Raw genomic sequence first — 19,767 nt, forward strand, 5'->3', positions numbered from 1 at the left:
AAATCTCACATCCATACATGACTACTGGAGAAAAAACAAACAAGCATAGCTTTGCCTAGATAGACCTTTGCTGGCAAAGTAATGTCTCTGCTTTTTAATATGCTGTCTAGGTTGGTCATAAATTTTCTTCCAAGGAGCAACTGTCTTTTAATTTCATGGCTGCAGTCACCATCTGCAGTGATTTTGGAGCCCAAGAAAATAAAGTCTGTCACTGTTTCCACTGTTTCTCCATTTATTTGCCACGAAGTGATGGGACCAGATGCCATGACCTTAGTTTTCTGAAAGTTGAGTTTTAAGCCAACTTTTTCACTCTCTTCTTTCACTTTCATCAAGAGGTTCTCTAGTTCTTCTTTGGGTGGTGTCATCTGCATATCTGAGGTTATTGATATTTCTCCTGGCAATCCTGATTCCAACTTGTGCTTTATCCAGCCCAACGTTTCTCTTGATGTACTCTCCATATAAGTTAAATAAGCAGGGTGACAATATACAGCCTTGACATATTCCTTTCCCGATTTGCAACCAGTCTGTTGTTCCATGTCCAGTTCTAAATGCTGCTTCCTGACCTGCACATAGATTTCTTAGGAGGCAGATCAGTTGGTCTGGTATTTCCATCTCTTAAAGAATTTTCCACAGTTTGTTATGATCTGCACAGTCAAAGGCTTTGGCATAGTCAATAAAGCAGAAGTAGACATTTTTCTGGAACTCTCTTGCTTTTTCTATGATCCAACGGATGTTGGCAATTTGATCTATGTTTCCTCCTCCTTTTCCAGCTTGAACAACTGGAAGTTCACATTTGGCATATTGTTGAAGCCTGGCTTGGAGAATTTTGAGCATTATTTTGCTATCGTGTGAGATTAGTGAAATATGAGGTAGTTTGAGCATTCTTTGGCATTGCCTTTCTTTGGGATTGGAATGAAAACTGACCTATTCCATTCCTGTGGCCACAGCTGAGTTTTCCAAATTTACAGGCATATTGAATGCAGCACTTTCACAGCATCATCTTTCAGGATTTGAAATAACTCAACTGGAATTCCATCACCTCCACTACCTTTGTTCATAGTGATGCTTCCTAAGGCCCACTTGACTTAACACTCCAGGGTGTTTGGCTCTAGGTGAGTGATCACACCATTGTGGTTCTCTGGGTCATGAAGATCTTTTTTGTATGGTTCTTCTGTGTATTCTTGCAACCTCTTCTTAATATCTTCTTCTTCTGTTAGGCCTGTACCATTCCCATCCTTTATTGTGCCCATCTTTGTATGAAATGTTCCCTTGGTATCTTAATTTTCTTGAAGAGATCCCTAGTCTTTCCTTTCTACTGTTTTCCTCTGTTTCTTTGAACTGATCACTGAGGAAGGCTTTCTTATTTCTCCTTGCTCTTCTTTGAAACTCTACATTCAAATGGGTGCAACTTTCCTTTCCTCCCTTGCTTTTCACTTCTCCTCTTCTCACAGCTATTTGTACATCCTCCTCAGACAGCCATTTTGCTTTTTCATATTTCTTTTACTTGGGTATGGTCACTTGATCCCTGTCTCCTGTTCAGTGTCACAAACCTCCATCCATAGTTCTATCAGATCTAGATTTTCTTAGTCATCCTTAAAGTTGTATTACTATAATATATGAATTGTTTGGATACTGTAAAGTAGAATCAAGCTCTGTTTGCTCAGCAGTAAAGAATCTGCCTCTAATGCAAGAGATGCAGTTCCAATCCCTGGGTTGGGAAGATCCCCTGGAAAAGGGAAGGGAATGGCAACCCACATGGGTATTCTTGCCTGGGAAACACCATGGACAGAGGAGCCTGGTGTGCTAAAATCCTCTGTGTACAAGAGTCAGATATGGCTTAACATGTAAAGTATAACAACAAGTAAATAGAATTATCTTAATATAGGAGTAATCTATCCACAGTGATTGTGCCAGATATATAAAGCTCATAAGCCCCTCAAATATTCTGTTTATCTCATATATCAAACAACTATTTTTGCACATAATCTCCAGATGCTTTGCAAATACCTGTTAGCTCTTTTCCTTTGTAGAGATGTCAAGGTGCTATCACATTTTTACCCACCATCAAACAAAAGTCACAGTTTCTATTTTTCTTTACTTCAGAACTGTCTGGAGAGTAGAGGTACTTGGCAGATATTAGTTGCACAGACCCTTTCAAAATTTGTCACATCTGACATAAGCATGACAGTACGAATTGTAGCAGGATGACGGCGATTGCATTGTTACAGTTTTCCTGTCTCTTTGGCAAAGTAATACTTCTTTTTAGTTTAGAGTTCAGTGGGTGAGAAAAGATTGAGCTATTAGTTCAGAAAGCACAGAGTTATTATCTGATCATTTCCACTGTAAACTTCAATAACAACTTTTAGAATATCATTCTATTCCTGCCATATCTCTTTCTAGAACAGTAGAGAGAAAATGATATGATTCATAATATGATTGCATGTTTCTCATGTTTTAATGATAAGAAACACTTTTAAAATTTGTTTCACAATATCTACTTAGATAACAGTTTTCTTTTTAGATGACAAATAATTTTAAGTTAGAAAAAACCTTAGAGGTTACAGTAAACCTACCTATAGGCTAAATGGTTTTCCTAGGGTTTTACTATGTATTAGGTTACAGGGTTATGAAAGGAAACTTAATCTCTTAATTTTAATTTAGTTTTAGAATTATTCCACAATCTTCTAATTTATTACCTATGGTTAAAAAAAAAAAAAAAAAAAACTTTGTAGAAATCTTCAACAGAAATGAGAAAAAGGGTTAATAATGAGGATTTATAACTTAAAGATAAAAGGTAGAAAAATCACCCTTGAGAGACATTCTTTAAAATCTATTTCATAACTTGCTTTAACCACAAAGGATGGTAGAAGGGTAATTATAACAATATTGTAATTTCAAACATTATAGAAGGTGTGAAAGTAGAACATTCTCATGTGAAATAAATATTTCCCAAATTGGCAAAGAAAATTCCAAAGAGTAATCACTCTTGTAGAGTGGACAAATAAAGAAGAATTATTATGGAAATGAGTTGTTATCTATATTGCCACCTAATTTCTCATCATTAGATATTTCTGTGTCTATGCAGTGCTGTGCTAGGTCACTCAGCCATGTGCAACTCTTTGTGACTCCATGGACTGTAGCCATCCAGGCACTTCTGTCCATAGGGGTTTTCCAGGCAAGAATATTAGAATGGGTTGCCATACCCTCCTCCAGGGGATCTTCCAAACTCAAGGATCAAACCCAGGTCTCTCACCTTGCAGATGGATTCTTTACCAGCTGAGCCACCAGGGAAGCCCAAGAATACTGGAGTGGGTAGTCAATCCCTTCTCCAGGGGATCTTCTTGGCCCAGGAATCAAAACAGGGTCTCCTGCATTTCAGGGGGATTTTTTTACCAGCTGAGGACCAGGGAATCCCCATGTGTCTATAGGATCACCTATAAATAGTAAGATTGCACATGTTAAAACTTCAAGAAAGAAGTTCGCTATTTCATGTCAAAAAATGGGGGAAAAGTCAAAACAGTGGCAGATTATATTCTCTTGGACTTCAAAGTCATTGTGGACAGTGACTGCAGACATAAAATTAAAAGATGCTTGCTCCTTGGAAGAAAAACTATGACAAACCTAGACAGTGTACTAAAAAGCAGAGACATCACTTTGCCAATAAAAGTCCAGATAGTCAAAGCTATGGTTTTTCCAGTAGTCATGTATGGATGTGAGAGTTGGACCATGAAGATGGCTGAGCACCAAATAAATGATGCTTTTCAATTGCCATGCTGGAGAAGACTCTTGAGAGTCCCTTGGACTGCAAGGAGATCAAATCAGTCCTTTCTAAAGGAAATCGACCCTGAATATTCAATAGAAGGACTGATGCTGAAACAGAAGCTCTGACACTTTGGCCACATAATGCAAAGATCTGACTCATTGGAAAAGACCTTGCTGGGTCTCCCCAGGAACCTTTCCCTTGCTGGGAAACATTGAAGTCAAGAGGAGAAAGGAGGGGTAGAGGGGGAGATGGCTAGATAGCATCACAGACTCAATGGACATGAATTTGAGAAAACTCTGGGAGATAGTGAAGGACAAGGAAGCCTGGCATGCTGCAGTCCGTGGGATCACTAAGAGTTGGACACAACTTAGTGACTGAACAACAATGAGCATACATGATTTTAGTGAGTACATATTTCTTGGCAAATATCCATTCTTTGAAGGAATCAGGCTTTCTGAATTCCATAAGGTCTAAGAGAATGTGTCAACGGCCATCTCAATCTTTCTTAAAGTGACTATCTCAATTATTCTCAAAGTATGACCTGGGCACATAATTGATTCAGAGAAGAACATTTCACTGAAGCCAGTGAGCTTTGTAGATTTACTCCTAGGATTGGAAGGATGGACTTTCTCTCACCCATATTCCACTTACTCTGTGGTTACAAAGAGGATGCATGTTCTTGGGTAAGCCCCCAAACTCAGTGAGGAACTGGGTATCCAATGCTTACATAGTACCAAGGGTGAAGTGCTCTGTCACCATGGGAACTGGGAGACCAGATCTAAACTAAACTGGAGTTTATGATAACACATAAATTAACTATAATTATGGGGAAGACAATTAATAGGTAACTTAGCACAAATACTTTCTCCTCTCCTCTAAAATTATTTAGTTTTGAAGTCATCTCAAAACATTGAATGCAAAGTCAAGTGGACCTTAGGAAGCATCACTACGAACAAAGCTAGTGGAGGTGATGGAATTTCAGTTGAGCTATTTTAAATCCTAAAAGATGATGCTGTGAACGTGTTGCACTGAATATCCCCACAAGTCTATGGCCATACCATGCTGAACATGCCCGATCTCGTCTGAATATCCCCACAAATTTGGAAAACTCAGCAGTGGCCACAGGACTGGAAAAGGTCAGTTTTCATTCCAATTCCAAAGAAAGGCAATGCCAAAGAGTGCTCAAACTACTGCACAATTGCAGTCACCTCACACACGAGTAAAGTAATGCTCAAAGTTCTCCAAGCCAGACTTCAACAGTATGTGAACTGTGAACTTTCAGATGTTTAAGCTAGATTTAGAAAAGGCAGAGGAACTAGAGATCATATTGTCAACATCCATAGGATCATCAAAAAAGCAAGAGAGTTCCAGAAAAAATTCTACTTCTGCTTTATTGACTATGCCAAAGCCTTTGACTGTGTGGATCAAAACAAACTTTGGAAAATTCTTCAAGAGATGGGACTACCAGACCACCTGACCTGCTTCTTGAGAAATCTGTGTGCAGGTCAGGAAGCAACAATTAGAACTGGACATGAAACAACAGACTGGTTCCAAATTGGGAAAAGAGTAGGGCAAGACTGTATATTGTTCCCCTGGTTATTTAGCTTATATGCAGAGTACATCAGGAGAAACCTTGGACTGGATGAAGTGCAAGCTCGATTCAAGACTGCCAGGAGAAATATCAATAACCTCAGATGCGCAGATGACACCACCCGTATGGCAGAAAGTGAAGAAGAACTAGAGAACCTCTTGATGAAAGTGAAAGAGGAGAGTGAAAACGTTGGCTTAAAACTCAACTTTCAGAAAACTAAGATCATGGCGCATCTGGTCCCATCACTTCATGGCAAATAGATGGGGAAACAGTGGAAACAGTGACAGACTTTATTTTCTTGGGCTCCAAAATCCCTGGAAAAGGTCAGTTTTCATTCCAACGGTGACTGCAGACATGAAATAAAAGATACTTGCTCCTTGGAGGAAAATGTATGACCAACCTACATAACATATTAAAAAGCAGAGACATTACTTTTCCAACAAAGGTCCATCTAGTCAAAGCTATGCTTTGTTTTTGTTTTTGTTTTTTTCCCCCAGTAGCTGTGTATGGATGTGAGAGTTGGACTATAAGGAAAGCTGAGCACTGAAGAATTGATGCTTTCGAATGGTGGTGTTGGAAAAGACTCTTGAGAGTCCCTTGGACTGAAAGGAGATCAAACCAGTCCATCCTAAAGGAGATCAGTTCTGAACATTTTTTGGAAGGACTAATGTTGAAGCTGAAACTCCAGACTTTGGCCACCTGATGCGAAGAACTGACTCATTGGAAAAGATCTGATGCAGGCAAAGATTGAAGACTGGAAGAGACGAGGACGACAGAGGGTGAGATGGTTGTATGGCATCACTGACTTGACGGACATGAGTTCGAGTAAGCTCCAGGAGTTGGCAATGGACAGGGAAGCCTGGGGTGCTGCAATCCATGGGGTCGCAAAGACTGACATACTGAGTGATTGAACTGAAGTTAACTGAAACATTTATGCCACAGGATATATTATGGTGGAAAATGTAGGTGAAATTTTGTTAGAAGTTTTCTGAGAGGAGCTGCCCTTCACTTTTCTCATCATTTGCTCTTCCAGCCCAATTCTTAACAGTAGCAATTAAAGTCTCATATTTTGCAGTATCAATGAATGTCATTGAAATATGCAATAAAGAAGCAGAATATCCAGGCATTCGCTTAATATCCAAATCAAATTATTAATCCAGAGTTTGTGATTGGGCGTTTTTCCTCAGGTGATGTTTCCCTACATGAAGTGGTCACGGAGGCCTTCACTCAGATCTGCTGTGCTGTGCGCATAGTCACCCATCATGTCTGACTCTTTGCGACCCCGTGGACTGTAGCCCACCAGGCTCTCTCTCCATGGGGATTCTCTAAGAAAGGATACGGGAATGGGTTGCCATACCCTCCTCCAGGAGATCATCCCAAAAAGGGATTGAACCCAGGTTTCCTGCATTGCAGGTGGATTCTTTAGTGTCTGAGTCCCCCAGGAATTAGATCTACTAGAAAAATATAAGCTCTCATTTCACTGGCTTTTCTGTGTACAGTGTTTCAACATGTGTTCTTGATTTATGGCTTCCATCTGCTGAATTCCATAGTAATCATCCCCAATATATTTTCAGAAGTGGCCCAACCAATTTTACCCAGCATCCTTGACAATGATACATAACCTCCCTAAGCATATATATATATATATATATATATATATATATATATATTTTAAGAGAAACTTCCCTAAACAGTCTGAAATCCCAGTATCACTGATTTTTCTATAGTTCATATATATGATATTTAATGGGAACATAATGATTTTTCTCTTCCAAACTGGCTTCCTTAGAGTCTTATAGAGAACACTCAATCCCTAAAGAATGCACAGTGAAATGTATTATTTGGCAATGTCTCATATATTAATAGAACCAAATATGTCTTCTCGTATTTAAGAACTTTTGAAAATATTTCCACAAAATTTTCTTCAATATGTTGTCACATTTTTCAAATAACCATGTCTTCAATTCTGTACTTGCAGAGACTGTCTCTATTGGAGAAGTACACTTCTTACAGTAAATTTAGAGTTGGACATATTACTTGCTTACAGAAGTGACATAAGTCATCTCTGAGCAAAAGTTCTAAAAGGCAAGATTATGTGTTTTTGTTTTTTGTTTTTTGTTTTTCCAATTTGATTTCTGTGTGAAGACTCCATTAGTACAGTCAAATCTGACCCATAGCAACATTTAACATGAGAAAGAAAATCTTGCCATGGCTATGTTTTAGGAGTTATTTGTTACTGTGCAATAACTAGAGACAGCTAATATAGTCATACTACTTACAAGTCTCATAGGATATTTATTTTTTGTATCTAACACTCAATTTGGAAATCTCTTAGCTATTATTTATTCCAGTTTTATTTTTAGCTTTATGAATACTTGATTAATTTTCCCAAATTTAATTCTTATGGTAATTAGTGAAAATTTGACTAATCTGCAAAACTGTTCCAATAAGAAAAATTTGGTTATTGATGCTCTCTGTGATTCCATTAAGGTCTTTTTGGATATATCTGCTTTGGTTAAAATAAGAATTAGAAAATTTTTCAGTATGTTTCTTCTCATATTCTTTATATTATTTAACTTTGTAATTGACATTATCTCAACTAATATATCTAGAAATTTAACATGATTTAAGATTTCCCTATCAATATTTTCTACTCTCTACTCTAGATCATTACAAATGTATTGGAATAAACTTCCTCACTGATACATCAGTTCAGTTCAGTCTCTCAGTCTAGTTTAACTCTTGGTGACCCCATGGACTGCAGCATTCCAGGCTTCCCTGTCCATCACCAACTCCCGGAGCTTGCTCAAACTCATGTCCATCAAGTCGGTGATGCCATCCAATCATCTCATCCTCTGTTATCCTCGTCTCCTCCTGCCTTCAATCTTTCCCTGCATCAGGGTCTTTTCCATTGAGTCAGTTCTTCGTATCAGGTGACCAAAATACTGGAGTTTCAGCTTCAGCATCAGTCCTTCCAATGAATATTTAGGACTGATTTCTTTTAGGATGGACTGGTTTGATCTCCTTGCAGTTCAAGGGACTCTCAAGAGTCTTCTCCAACACCACAGTTCAAAAGCATCAGTTATTCAGTGCTCAGCTTTCTCTATAGTCCAACTCTCTCATTGATACATAGGGATAAAGATAACAAAAATATTCTCAAAAATATCAATCAACTTGAAACTAGAATAGTCAAGATAGTTCACTGGATTCTTTAGTGTTGAGTCACCTGGGAAGTAGATCTACTAGAAAAATATAAACTCTCATTTCACTGGCTTTTCTGTGTACAGTGTTTCAACATGTGTTTATGTTCACTGGAAAATAAATTTATTCTGTTTTACTTTAATAATGTTTAGTTATTCTTTTAAAAATTGATTTATATGTAATTTTATGATGCTATGAAATTAAAAGTTCTAAACTTTCACTTTCAAATTTTTATTCCCTTTTTTTTTTAAGCAGTTAGTCAGAGTACCTTTTATGTCTCATAGATTGTGCTTGTTCCTGTATTTGTTAAAAATATTCATGAGCAATCTGAAAAATAATACATGATTTAGTGATTAAATTTATGTTCTCATGTTCAAAGGTAACAAACCCTGTGTAAGTATTAAGAGGAAACTGTCATTGATTTTTCCACTAATTTATGTCATTTTATGTGAGTCACCTTAAATTCTGTATATTTGATTTTTCTCCAACTTAAACAAAAGGTAATATCTTATGCTTTTATTTCACAAGGTTATAAAGAATTGATGCTTTTGAATTGTGGTGCTGGAGAAGACTCTTGAGAGTCCCTTGAACTGCAAGGAGCTCCAACCAGTCCATCCTAAAGGAAATCAATCTTGAATATTCATTGGAGGGACTAATGCTTTAGCTGAAACTCCAATACTTTGGCCACCTGATACAAAGAACTGACTCTTTGTATGCTGATGCTGGGAAAGATTGAAAGTGGGAGGAGAATGGAACGGCAGAGGATGAGATGGTTGGATGGCATCACCAAATTGACGGACATGAGTTTGAGTATGCCCTGGGAGTTGGTGATGGACAGAAAAGCCTGGCGTTGCTGCAGTCCATGGGGTTGCAAAGAGTTTGACACTGACTGATAAAGCAAAAGCAAATGAATGTATCGATGATACATTCCAAATTTGGAAGACTATAAAACAAGTACAAATCATGAAATTAGATTTTTTTCTGGATATTTCTTATAGTAACTTGTAAAATATGCATTCTATCTTTATTCTTTATGAAGTACTGTTTAAGCAAAAGAAGTATAATAGAGAAAGTGGAAATCAGATTAGAAAACTGGCTTCTGGTCTTATTTGTATATTTGTGTATATCTATACACAATTACCTTTAGCCTATAAAACATTCGTTTTCTAAAAACTGCCTTATAGATGCACAACTCTCATTACCAAATCATGAACAGCAGCATAGCTGTTCATGTCAGCATTAAAATGATTAGGTTCAGATGGGTGTCATATGTGTGGAAAATAAGAGTTTTTCTTCTCTTATCTCTGCCAAAGTTCTCACTAATCTACCCTCATTTTATCTGAGATATGTCCAGATAAAGCCATAAAGGGTTAAATAATAAGTTTACCATCCAGCTGTTAGCCCACACATAATAATTTTAGAAACAAATGTGATACATATTTCACTTTGTTGTCTGATTTGTAGCACATCCAGGTACAAGATAAAATATTAAATATTTTAATAAAGAGCTGATACATTTTAATTAGTGTAAGTGTATATATACCCACATATGATGAATGCACATTTATGCACATCTGTGTGCATGTTTAAACATTCCTATTACTTATTTCTGCATTATACAAGCAGTTATATATGAATAAATGGTAACTATAAGTTGTAATATTCTTTATTCATAACTGTATTAATACTGTGCAAAATCCATTTTTATTAAGCAGCATGTTTATCTTCTTGCATGTATATCAATAATTTTTTTTTCTCAAATCATGATATTTTTCACTCGTTTTTAGAAATCAACAATAAGCGGCCTCCCTAATTGGGAGGTTGCATATCAAAGGTACCTTTAATTCTACAGCACAGCTCTGCATTCATAATACTGTTTTACATCACTGTCATATCCTGGCAGATTTGAATGACAAGTCTAAAAGATGCCATTTTAAATTTTGTGTAAAGAGAGGAAAAAGCAGACACTTTTATAAATAGTTTTTTTTTCCTTGCCTTCTATAATAGATGGGGTGCATGGATATGTTCAGCCCAGGTAAAATCTGTAATTAGAGTGAAATGGATGCATCAAGGAGGATTCAGTAAACACCAGAAACTACTAACTGTGGTTGAAAGATTTATGAATACAAAATTAAAACCCACTACAGAGCCACCTTTAAAGTCACATTTACTGAGCGAAATATAAACTTGCTGAGTGCTATTGAGAAAGCAAACATTATTTCAAGCTCTAGGCATGAAAGTATAGAACATTAGTAACCACTATTTCTAGCTTTAATCCATGCAATTAAAAAGGTCAAAAGTGTTAATGTTGATAAAGGTCTTTTAGAATGAGAAATAGTAGATGAGACCCTAATTATCAATCATCATCAAGAAATGTCCTGATAGTAATTACCACATCATCATAAAATAAGTATCTCAGAGGACTCCCAAGAATATAAGCATATTTTCTTACTCAAACTTGAATTTTACATTATTAAAGACACAGGGATAAAGATGTATTTCAAACATCTAACACAGCAATTACATGAAAATTTGCAAGATATGCCTCACAGATTGGGTATGTTCAGTCATAACTACATTAAATAGTAGTTCATATTATATTCTTGATGTGTCTCCTCTCAAAAGGTGCACTCCCCACAGGGCATACTATTTGCAAAAGCTATCATGTATTTTATTTGAGTTCATGATTTTTGTAGTCTTTTGGTGATGAGGTGGAAAGAATTCTATTTTATTAAAAAATGACTCAGGATTATTGTAAAGTTTTGTGCTCACAATGAAGTCCTAATTTAGAAAAGGAAGGTAAATATGAACACTAAAATAAAAATAAATAATAAATAACACTCAGAGATGATAAATGAATCTAAACAATTTAGAATTGTCTGATATTTTCCAAGCTACTCATTAGCAATTTTACAGTTTGAGAATTAAAATGGGACAAGATATTTATTATTAAGCATAAATACTCATTTATTGATTGATTTACATCCTGAGTCCCTATCAAGTTCCAGTGAAGTGTACTAGTCACTTCTTATTTGCTTAATATGGTATACTAGTATTTGTGTAGGTGACAGTAATTTCTTTAAGGTTATATAAAAATGTTAGTTACCCATTTACTAATTCACAATTCATTAGTTATTTATACTAGTCATTGTGATAACTTTCAGTGTTAAAAAAAAAAAAAAGTTGAGGTAAATTCCTTGCTCTTGGGTAGTTCTGGCTCTAATGCTATCCATTGCAGCATGATAATTACATGGACAGAATTGTGTTTAAAATGTTATAAGAGCTCAAGTGTTACTCTGCCCTATGGGATCCAAAAAGGACTGTAAAGGTGATATCAGATAAGAAATGCAATACCTTATTTGAGTAATATGAGTAACTTCAGCAGAGGTGTGGAAACTGTAAGAAAGAATAAAATTGAAATGCTAGAAATAAAAACAACACAAAACACTAACAGAAATGAAGATGCACTTAATGTAATTATTAATAGACATAACATTGTTGAAGAAAATAATTCAGTGAATTTGAACGTAGGTCAGTAAAAATTACCCCAAATGCAATGCAAGTAGTAAAAATGTAAAAACAAGCAAAACAAGAGACCCACACTATCCAAGCCTTATGGCATGATATGAAAAGTATCTATATTTGTGTAATTGCAACCTTGAAATGAGAAGACAGAAAGAATGAGGAGGAAGAAATATTGAATGGAATAACATCCAAGAAATTTTCAAACTTAGTGTCAGACTCCAATAATAATTCTTGCTAATATCAGGCATTACTTCACAAGATACAGTAAGAAGTACACTTCACCTCCCTTGTATTCTCCTGTAAATCAATAATCTCACTCTCATGATGAGAAACCATTAGACAAAAGCCAAATTCAAGGGAGATTCTACAAAATGCTGAACTACTAACTCTTCAAAATGGCAATGTTCAGAAAAACAAGATGATGAAATTCACATATATTGGGACATTACATAACTAAATGGAATATGATATTCAAGATTGAATCTTGTCAGAGTAAAAGGACATTGTTGAGAAAAGCTGGCAAAATTTGAATAAAATCTACAACTTAGCTAATAGCATTGTACAACTGTTAATTTCTTGATAGTAATAAACATATGATGCTTATAAAAAATAATAAGGGGAGTTGAATGAAGGATGCAATAGATCTTTCTGTACTATCTTTGCAACTTTTTTGTTAATCTAAAATAGTTCCAAAATAAGTTTAATAGGTATTAAGTAATAAATTTGGATACAAAAAGTAAAATAAAAGTTCAAAATATACAATTCTGAAAGCTTTCTATATTATACAAACATATAACTTATTTTCACATTTTGCTCCTCTAATGGCTGACATTTATAAAATACAAAAATTCATTTCAAATTGAAAACACTCCTTTATTATCCCTTTGAAATCAATATTCATAAGAAAATTTAAGAAAGTGCAAAATCAAAAGCTATTATTATTCAAAAACATTAACATCTAAAAGGAGTTAGTTGCATTCTAAAGAAGTAGACATTTGCAAGGATTGTCACATGAACAAAAGATGTAAATTTAAATGATCACAGTTGGAAATTAATATTTTGATTATATTATATATACTATTTCTTATTAATATTAAATATTTTTATTTCATTGCTAAATCTTCTTGATTAGACAAATGCAGCCAGGCAATATCATCACATGTAAACATAACTTTAAGCAATATCACAAAAATATGTCCAGGTAATGAAAAGATTCTTTAAGTAGAAAGATAATCATAATAAAATTTGTTGACTAAAACTCTCCTGTCTAAACTACTTAATGGGCACACAGTTCCAAGTAAATATGCATATGATGCAAATCACTGTCAATTGCTACTGTTATCTAATCAAATAGCAAAGACATTTTTAGCATTAAAAGAATATCCAGTTTTAGTGCATTCTAGTTATCTTTGCATTTGTCCCTGTGCATATTTAATACTCCTAAATAATTGTTTATGCACTATAGATTTTACCATTTATACACCTCTCATATTAGTATCTCTGTTTTCTATTTTCTGCCAAATCTTACTGAGAACAAAATACAGTTTTTTTAAAGTTCAGCAGTATATATGTGAACCAGTGTGTAGAATAGTTGTAGAAATGCATCTTTATAGAGATAAAGCATTAAGAGGTATGTTTCTCCAAACCTTCCTCACATTCACTGCTTCATATTTATCTTGCTAATTTTGATTAAAAAAAGGATGATTGCAATATACCAATAAATAAGTACCATGAAACTTATCAAGTAGGAATATCCTATTTGTACTTCACAACAAAGCTGTTGGGATATCTTCTCTGCCATCAAAATTTGAGAGAATGTAATTCTATCACCTGCTTTTTCCCTCTATCCAGTTCTATAAGATTTTTATTAACTCTTATCTTTTCTATTAAAGCCTCAGTAACTCCTTAACCTTTCTCTGGGATTATAGATCCCATTGTCTCTGCTATTCTTATTGTAGAAACTTGCAGTATTTCTTATATTGATACTTTCTGTTTTATTTTTTGCTGTTGTTAATTTAGTTATCATGTGATCTTATTTCTTGTTCACTTTGCTATTAACATCATAATAGTTCAAAAGATATATATGTGGTAAAATAAAAATATGACACAAGCACAAATAACTGCTATAGAATACATAACCCACATGGTACAATGATATCAATTAGAATGTAATGCATGTGTGCACATATGTTGTGTGTGAAAAATGTAATCAGCAAATAAAAGAAAAATATTTGCATATTATTGTAAGACCAACAAACCATTTTAGCAATAAAACTAGCATTATTTAGGGTTTATTATCAAAGAAATAGTATTATCCTATTTCTAAATTGAAAAGAGCTTCATGTAGTTACCGGCATTCTTACAATAAGAAAATAGCTGAAAAAACTGAACATTGAAAAAAATATGCCAATCACAGTGCCAGAGTGACAGGTTAAAAAAATCCAAAACTGAACATTAATAACATTCTTTGAATTCATCAGAGAATGTTGCTTTCATAAAAGATGTCATTCTTCAATCTAGAGAGACAAATTAATCCAGAGTTACAGCCATTATTTGTTTACCTTGGGTAGAAGTCCCCGGGGCCATAAGCAAACAGGAATCTGTAAGTGGCAATTTGGATGAATTGTTGGAGGCTAGGTGCAGAGTGACTTGGGAGTGAAAAAAATTTCAGATGATTGTTTGCAGGAGGAACCACAGTTTCATAGGTTTGGCCTCCAAGAACCCAACTGTATTCTCATGATTGAAAGTCAAGAAAGATGTCCTCATGAGTATGACAGGGCAAGGGGAAAAGTAAATGTTTTGAAATATGTCTAAAATGTTCTTCACAACAAAAATCTATACTTCAGGGGGAAAAGACTTCTATCAGCTGAGAGAAGGAAATTTTTGCAAGTCCAGAGCCCTCTGCTTCTATCTCACTTAAAGAGGAAAAAGTGGTAAGAAACATCTGTGAATGTTGCAGCTCAAGGACAGGTGTCCACAGAGTGACTGAGATTCCATTTAGGAATTATCAGACAGGAATTTAGAATAACTATCATTTATATAGTAATGACAAAAGTAGACAAAAAGTAGACAACATGTAGGAACAGATGGATAAGACGAGAAGAGATATCTGGAAACTTTAAAAAGAATTAAAAGAAGATGCTAGACATGAAACAAAAAGCTGAAACAAACTAAAAATGTATTTGATGGACACTTCAGTAGATAGAACATGACCAAGAAAATAATCAGCGAGCTTGAAGATTGGTCAATAGAAACTTCTTTAATTGTAATGCAAAGATAAAAAATATAATAAAAAGACCAGCATGGGCAAATGATGAGAGTAGATATTGCTACCAAATGGATACAAAAATGGTGAATAAGTACAGAAGAGATGCTCAGCAACATTAGTCATTAGGGAGGTACAAATCAAAACCACAATAACACATCACTTCACAACCCACTAGGATAGCTAGAATGAAAAAAAAAGAAAATAAGTGTTGGTGAAGATGTGAAGAAATTACAACTTCCAAAAACTGCTGATGGAAAGTAAAATATAGTTGTTTTAGAAAGCAATTTTGCAGTTTCTCTAAAAGTTAAACATAGAGTTACCATATGAACCAACAATTCTACTCCTAGATACATATATACAAGATACTGAAAACATATGTCCATACAAAAACTTTTATATAAATATTTGCAACAACGTTATGCACTGGGACAAAACCCCAAATGTCCATCAGTTGATGAATGGATAAATAAAATATGAAATATACACATGATAGAATTTATTTGGCATTAAAAGGAATAAAATACTAGTACAAGCTACAACATGGATATAACTTTGAAAATATTATACTAAATAAAAAAATAAACAGACAGCAAAGGCAAAAAGAAAGACCAGAACATCCAAGAATTATGAGACAATTTCAACAGGTCCATTAGTACATATATTTATAGTACTAGAAGGATAAGAAAGAAGGAATAGAGCGGAAGAAATATTTGAAGTACTAATAGCTAAGAATTTTTCCAAAATTAATGACAGATACTGAACTTCAGACTCAGGATTTTCAGGAAACACCAAGCAGAATAAATGACCTAAAATAAAATCCACAACTACGTATATCATATTCAATATACCTTAGACCAAGACCAAGAAGAAATCTGGAGAGAATCCATAGTAATATAACAAAGGAATAGAGATCCCGAGACTTCACTTGTGGTCCAGTAGTTAAAAATACTCCTGCCAATACAGGGGACATGGGTTCATTCCCTGGTCTGGGAAGATCTCACATGCCACAGAGCAACTAAGTCCATGCACCACAACTACTGAACTTACCTCTAGAACCTGCAAGCTGCAACTACTGAGCCTGTGTACTTCAGCTCTGGAGCACATGTGCCTAGAGGCCGCGCTCTGCAACAAGAGAAGCCAGCAAAATGAGAAGCCTGCACACCACAATGAAGAGCTGCCCCCACTCGCCGCAACAAGAGAAAGTCCACACGCAGCAATGAAGACTCACCACAGTCAAAAATCACTTAATTACAAAGTCTTTTAAACAATTCAAATATAAGCAACTCACACCAAAAAAAAATCACTTAATTAAATAAATGAAGGAATAGAGGTCTTAAGCAAAGTGAATGATGTGAAAACAAAACAAAACTGATATTTGTATTGGCAATATTTTTTTTCTGATATGACACCAAAAATACCACCTTAAATTTACACAACTCTGTATATCAATTATATGCCAATATGGCTCAGACAGTAAAGAATCTGCCTGCAATACAGGAGACTGAGGTTCAGTCCCTGGGTCAGGAAGATCCCTTAGAGAAGGGAATGGCTACCCACTTCAGTATTCTTGCCTGGAGAATTCCGTGAACAGAGGAGCCTGTTGGGCTATAGTCCATGGGTTCACAAAGAGTTGGACACGACTGAATGACTATCACCAACAAAACTGAAGAAACTTTAACAATAAATCTGTGGCAAACCTGAAAAAGTGAAAAAAAAACAAAAACAAAAAAGCCTAGAAAAGGATCAAGGTAAACCTGAAATAGAGAGATAATTGGGCTTACTCAACTATAGATCAAGAAACTGATCAGTTTGGAATTTTACCCTCTCTGATATCAGGAAGCAAAAGATCAGAGTAGCATCCCTACTGTCAAAGTAGTCCTTGTTGTTATTAATTCCAGGAACATGGTGGAAGACTTGACCTACCTTCCAGTATCTTCACTGACAATAAGAACAGTGAAAAACTGTGATGGTCATGCAATAGGTCATGCATATAAAGTAAAGCTCTAACAGTGTATTCTGTATTATCTGGACTCTATACATCACAGGCTTGCTAAGATTTATATGTAATAAGAGGAAATGTGGGACTGCATTTGGCTGTCTATTTTGAATTCAAAATCAGATAAATGTATATGTCCTTTATTTTTTTTAAGATTTTTTTCTTTTTTTAATTATTTAATTAGTTTATTTATTGTGGCTGCACTCAGGCTTTCTCTGGTTTCAGCAAGTGGGAGCTACTCTTCGTTGCACTACATGGCTTTTCTTGCTGCGGAACATGGGATCTAGGTGCCAGAGCTTCAGTAGTTGTGGCTCATGGGCTTTAGAGCATGAGCTCAGTAGCTGTAGCACAAAGCCTTAGTTGCTTCACAGCATGAGGGAGACCAAACTCAAGTCCCCTGAATCACAGAAGATTCCTAACCCCTAGACCAACAGGGAAGCCCAATGTATATGTACTTTAAAAGCACTGAGTCAGGTGCTCGGGCCTGGTGCACTGGGAGGACCCTGAGGAGGCGGGTGGGGAGGGAGGTGGGAGGGGGGATCGGGATGGGGAATACGTGTGGCTATATGGCTGATTCATGTCAATGTATGACAAAACCCACTGAAATGTTGTAAAGTGATTGGCCTCCAACTAATAAAATAATATTTAAAAAAAAAAAAAAAAAAAAGCACTTGTATCATGAGTATATTACCTAATTGACTTCACCAAGAATGGTGTTAAAAAGTAGAGACATCACTTTGCTGACAAAAGTCCATATAGTCAAAGCTATGGTTTTTCTAGTAATCATGTACAGATGTAAGAGTTGCACCATAAAGAAGGCTGAGCACTGAAGGAATGATGCTTTCAAAGTGTGGTGCTGGAGAAGACTCTTGAGAGTCCTTCGGAGATCAAACCAGTCATTCCTAAAGGAAATCAACCCTGAATATTCATTGAAAGGACTGAATCTGAAGCTCCAATATTTTGTCCACCTAATGCAAACTGCGGACTCATTGGAAAAGACACTGATGCTGGGAAAGTTTGAGGGCAAGAGAAGGCAGCAACAGAGGATAAGACAGTTGGATGGCATCACTGACTCCATGGACATGAATTTGAGCAAATTCCTAGAGATAATGAAGCACAGGGAAATCCGGCATGCGACAGTCCTTGGGGTCACAAAGAGTCAGACAAGACATAGTGATTGAATAAAAAGAATGGTATTAAACCTAGTGCTGATAGCTATGAATTTCTAGCATCATTCTGCAATATAATTCAGAATTATTTTATTAATGACAGAATTGGGCTCATAAACTTGGATCTATGTCTTTTTTTCAGATAATATGTTTTGAATTTTGCATACAAATTTCTTCATGGGTACATAGTTCCGGTACATAGTTCTCATCTATGACATATTCATCTTGAGCAATCTTCACTGATGGGTCAAGTAGTAGTTTAATATTCTGTGTAATTCTTCTGTGCTATCCTGGAGGGAAATGAAATGGACTAGATCATCAATTCATATTTTTTTCTGGAAAATATATGTGTAATTACAGCCTCTACTCAATTCCAATTCCATTAGTATTTAAACTCAGTAAGCAGCTTTGACGACTACAATATTTTTTCACAGTAACTTAAAAATTCCAGGTATGACTTATTAAATACATATTGAAGAATATAACTAAATGACCTAATCTGTAAAGAAAGAATCATGTTAATGAGAAGCTTGAGGAAAAAGTAGTAGAGCATCTTTTAATAGAATAATAGTAGTAGATTTTAAACAAAATAATACCAAACTTTTGAAAAAATATATGCATGTGTGTTTGATGTGAGTGCATATCTATACCAATGTAATTATCATTATAGATGCATTGACCTTAATTCATGTTAATACTCCTGAGTTTAATTTATATTAACACATTAATATTCATGAGTATTAGAGAGATAAAATAGATTAGTGGTTGCTAGAGTATGTGGGGAGGGAAGGAGGAGGACAGGATGTTCTTTGGAATGAGGAAGAAAGCCTTGAAACTAGAGAGGTAGTGATTGCACAACATAGTGAATATACTAAATGCTACCTCATTAAGACATCTATTTATGGTCACTGAAATTTAAATGTCATAAAATATATGTAAAATACTTCAGTTTTCTATTTTTTCAAACATTTAAAACATAACATTTATTTTTAGTTTGAAGCCCCCCAAAAAAACAGGCTGTGGGCTGAATTTGGGTTGTAGAGTCTATTTTGCTGACCTGTGGTCTAGAGACAAAGCATTTCTATTTTCTGGAAATTAGCTTTTGTCCTCAAGCAAGTCACCAACTCCTATGCTTTCTCTATTTATGGAAATTTGTCATGTTGAGGAAAAGAAGCAGATCAGTCTAATTTCCACTGAGCAAATCAGTGAGTAAGATTCTGCTCCTGTTATTGAAGCTGCAAATAGTTGCTTTAA

Source organism: Muntiacus reevesi, chromosome 22 (assembly GCF_963930625.1).
Source record: "Muntiacus reevesi chromosome 22, mMunRee1.1, whole genome shotgun sequence".
Lineage (NCBI taxonomy): Eukaryota > Metazoa > Chordata > Mammalia > Artiodactyla > Cervidae > Muntiacus > Muntiacus reevesi.